General features: G+C 37.9%; 1 long non-coding RNA gene across 1 annotated transcript; it reads right to left on the bottom strand.

Moving 5' to 3' along the window:
* Window positions 1–765: 765 nt before the first annotated feature.
* LOC109195054 (uncharacterized) lies at window positions 766–2,886 on the bottom strand. The gene is made up of 3 exons (XR_002056725.2): window positions 2,855–2,886; window positions 2,106–2,134; window positions 766–1,670 (listed from the first exon to the last, which is right to left on the bottom strand). It is a non-coding gene; the product is annotated as an uncharacterized LOC109195054 (long non-coding RNA).
* Between the last annotated feature and the right edge of the window lie 1,552 nt (window positions 2,887–4,438).

The raw sequence follows: 4,438 nt of genomic DNA, 5'->3' as shown, positions 1-4,438 counted from the left end.
GAGGTTCTTCAAATGTCCCATACCGGGAAGGCTGTGTCATGTCGACATGATACATAGACCTGCGAGCATCAACTTTGTCTGGCAGCTCATCGGTTGCCAAATGAATACTCTTGGGGAATCTTTTCTTTGCCTCTTTGTACATCACATCACCTTTATCCAAGACCAGATTAAGGTCAACTGTAGACATGTTTTCATTCTCATGAAGGAAAGCAAGAAATGTGAGTGAGTTACATGTGCACTGACTGTTTCTGGAGTCTCCATATTTGGGATGAGCCTGGCTGTGAGATGCACAGACATGTGTTACAGAGGGCTGGTTTTCAAGGTTCACTCTTTCTGCATGAGATGGCCCTGCCACATCACTGTGATGGCCTCTTTTCACAATATCAGCATAACCCACCTGCGGGGCACTTGACACCTCAGGTTGGTCTCTATGGTTTACCTGATGTTCATTAAATGCATGCTGCAATCCAGTCTTTACAGCATCTGCATAGGATACCTGTTTACATGTGCAGGAACATGTCGACCTGCCTGTTTGACACCATCAGCATTGGTCTTTGCAGACACACGGTCTTCTGCAGAGCTCTGAGGAGAATCACACTCAGTTTGTTCACATGTTGGTACTTTGTGAAACTCATGGAACTTCTTCCAGCGTTGTTTTGCAGCTTGTGACTTTTTCTGCTTTTTTGGCATTTTTAAACACCTTTAAGTGTTTCTGTTAGTCTTTAGAAAATGTATTCAAAAAACAAGAGTGGCACACAGCAGGAGATGTTTTCTTTGTCTTTATATTTCAGTTTTTATTTCTCAGAAACAATGTCTTTGTTTGTTTGACAGTTTGTCAGTCGAGAGAATATTATGTACTCTCTTTATTGGCTTGGCACAACTTAGCAGCAAGCCCAGAATGAAAAACAGGTAGAGAGAAAATTTAGAAGAGAGAATAGACAGAGCAGGAGAGACACGGCTGGGAAATGACAATCAAACCGTGAATTAGAGTTTTCTTTATTTGTTCAGTTTGTTCTCAGGTAGAGGCAATATGCACTCTTTATTGGTTTAATGGCTTGGCATTTTTCAGCAGCAAGCCAAGAGTGAAAAACAGGTAGAGAGAAAATTTAGCAGAGAGAACAGGCAGAGCAGGAGAGACACGGCTTGGAAATCAAACCGCAGAGTTTTCTTTGTTCAGTTTGTTCAAAGGTTGAGGCAAAATATGCACTCTTTATTGCTTTATTGGCTTGTGCATTTCTCAGCAGCAAGCCAAAGAGTGAAAAACAGGTAGAAAGAAAATTTAGCAGAGAGAACAGAGAGAGCAGGAAAGACACGGTTTTGAAATCAAACCGTAGAGTTTTCTTTGTTTGTTCAGTTTGTTCAAAGGTTGAGGCAAAATATGCACTCTTTATTGCTTTATTGGCTTGTGCATTTCTCAGCAGCAAGCCAAAGAGTGAAAAACAGGTAGAGAGAAAATTTAGCAGAGAGAACAGACAGAGCAGGAGAGACACGGTTTTGAAATCAAACCGCAATAAGATTCTTGGTTTGGCAAAATTTCTCACAAACCACAGGGTGAAATACAGATGGAAAGAAGGCAGAGACAACAGGTGGAGCAGGACAGAGGATAGAGGGGATGGGGGGTTGGGATGTGACAGAGAAGACTGGAGATCTGGTCCTTGTTCTTCTGCACACTGTGAACAAAAAAGAAGAAAAAAATAATAATTTTATTAAAATGATATCACATGGTAATTGTATGAACTAATTGTGACTACTGAAAAAGGACAAAACAAATATTGAAGCTAAACTGTTGTTGGCTGCCATGTGCAAAAAGTTGCATAATTGGGCACTTTTTAAAATAATAAATATTTATTTAAATTCAGCAATAATATTTTTAATACAAATATGATTGAGTGAATCATTAACTAATCACATGTAGTGTGACTACAAAAATGTACGAAAAAAATATTTTAGCCCAATTGTTAAGCTGCACTTATGTGTATTTATTATAAAATTGTGTTTAAAAGGTCTAGTTTGAATGAAAGATTGAACCCATCACTTTACAGCTTATAAAAGTCAGATTATTTTTTTATTTTGGTATACTTCTCTTACAGTATGTGCACACCTACCAGGCAAAGCACAGATGTCAGTCAAGTTCCTGAAAGTGTAAGACGAGAAATAATGTTAGTTGTCTGTACAGTGTTATCAGACTAACAGAAATACAAAGCCCACATGACATGATACACTGAACTTATAGTCAGCAGGTTATAGAATAATATAGCACACCAACAGACACAGCAACCATTTTATAATTCAAACTAATTACCTGAAGTATTTCCACTTATGTAAGGCTACTGTTCGACTGTTACTAGCCTTAGCATTGCTGCTAGCGCTAGCATTCCGGCTAGCATTAGCACTTCAGTTAGTGTTAGCACTGCAGCTAGCATTAGCATTGCAGCTAGCATTAGCAATGCTGCTAGCGCTAGCACTCTTACTGTTAAAACTGAGCCACAATGGCAATAATAAAGCTCATTTGTTACTTTTGTCTCACTGACCGCCAAGAAATATCACAGGAATATCACAGGAATATTCTTTTTGTCAGTTAACAACTGCTAGTGCTAGTGTTAGCACTATAGCTAGCGTTAGCATTGTTGCTAGCATTAGCATCGTTGCTAGCATTAGCATTGAAGCTAGCGTTAGCACTGCTGCTAACAGCAAAACGTCATAAACAATATAAATGATAGCGAAGGTTATTCTTTTTCTTTCTTTCTTTATTCTTTGAACTCTGTTGGACTTGATATGTGAGTTTAAATGTCAAACATGTATTTTTTATCATCATAAAAATAAAACAGTGCAGTACTGAGTGTACTGTACTTACCACAGCAGAGAGCAAAGCGGAATGATGACAGTGGTCCAGTGATGGGTTAAAAATAAATGAGGCGTTCAGGTGGTGCTTGGAATTTGAACATCAGTTTGAACAGCAATAATGAGCATATACATGTCTGTGTTAGTCTCTGTGTGTAAGAGACATAGAGAGATAGAGGGAAAAACACACTAGACTAGTGTACAAATTGGTACTTTTTGTATAAGCGAATGAGTGACATACAGAAAATATGGCAACTGGCATTACATGAGCAAATAAAAAGTATTTTATTTTGAACTGTTTTGTGGGTTTTATTTTAAGACTACTTTAAGTTTGTTAGTGGGAGAAAACTATACAGACTAAAACACAGACAATAGGAGATTAGATTAGTTAAACGTTAGTTAAAATGTGGGAAAATCAACTACAGACAGGTAGATGCTGTAAGCTTTAATTATCCAGTCAGAAAGGATGATTTTAAAAGTCATCAACTGACTCCAACTGCCCAGATCTGAAAAACCTATGTGTCAATCACAATGCTCTACTTAGTTGGCTATACTAACTACTGACCCTGTCAAATCTGTCTTATTGTACCTATTGAGTTATCTTACTACAACTGCTTAGATGCAGCAACATTTTTAGGTTAACCTTGCAGAGTGAGAGAGAGCTCGTTAAACAGGCAGGTGTGAGCCTGGTTGCTATAGTAACTGCACCCAATGGCACGCACACAGACATGCACCTCACTTTTGCTGCTTAAAATGAACAGAAAAGTCAGCCGAAACAAATCGCTCCCAAATGAAAAAGTACACGTCGTATTGACAAAATTCTTTCACCGTGAGCGCCAGCAATGTCTAGTCTACTGAATTCTCAGTTTTCATGCCTGTGGAGTTTATTATATGGACGTGGTGACAGTGTAAAGACACATGCTCTTCTGATTTTCAAACGAACCTTCTGAGCCATTTTAACATTAGAGTCTATGGAGAGTTGGAGGACGAGGCTGTGCATTGGTGACATTTATGAAAGAACCATAACACCTATACAATAGTAAACACATTGGATGAAAGAGGACAGCGATGGCTACGTTTTGAGGGTAAAATGATGGCTGTAGAGCGAACGCTGCGACACAGCAGCAGTTTTTAAAAAATATTTTAAGATTAATTTTGACCTGCTTCCACTCTGCAGTTGAGCTGTCTCACTCTAGCAGCAACATTCCATCCCATACACACCCATTATAAACTCTGAAACGGCTGAAAAAACATCATGAAACTTAAACTGGAACTGAAGAAAAAGTATAACAGATATTGAAAAGATAAATACAAGTTGAATAGTTGAATGTCTTGTCTTCGTTTTAAAGTTTGAATGGTGGCTCTATTCAACGTATGTGGAAGTAGATAAGAGTTTAAAAGGAGTAAGTTGAAGAGAATTTGAAGGTCTCCCCATTGAAATACATGGGAAATTTTGGGTTGAAAAAAGTTGAATAAAATTAAAAATATAAATGTTAAAATGAGAAAAATAGAAGCATTATGTCAAAAGAAGAGGAATCTAATGGTGTTTGAATGGTTTTTCTAAGTTAAACGGTTTTGAAGGAGTTAGATGCAAAAA

Source organism: Oreochromis niloticus, linkage group LG2 (assembly GCF_001858045.2).
Source record: "Oreochromis niloticus isolate F11D_XX linkage group LG2, O_niloticus_UMD_NMBU, whole genome shotgun sequence".
NCBI lineage: Eukaryota > Metazoa > Chordata > Actinopteri > Cichliformes > Cichlidae > Oreochromis > Oreochromis niloticus.
Note: the sequence above shows the minus strand (reverse complement) of the source record. Positions and strands in the feature narration are given on the sequence as shown.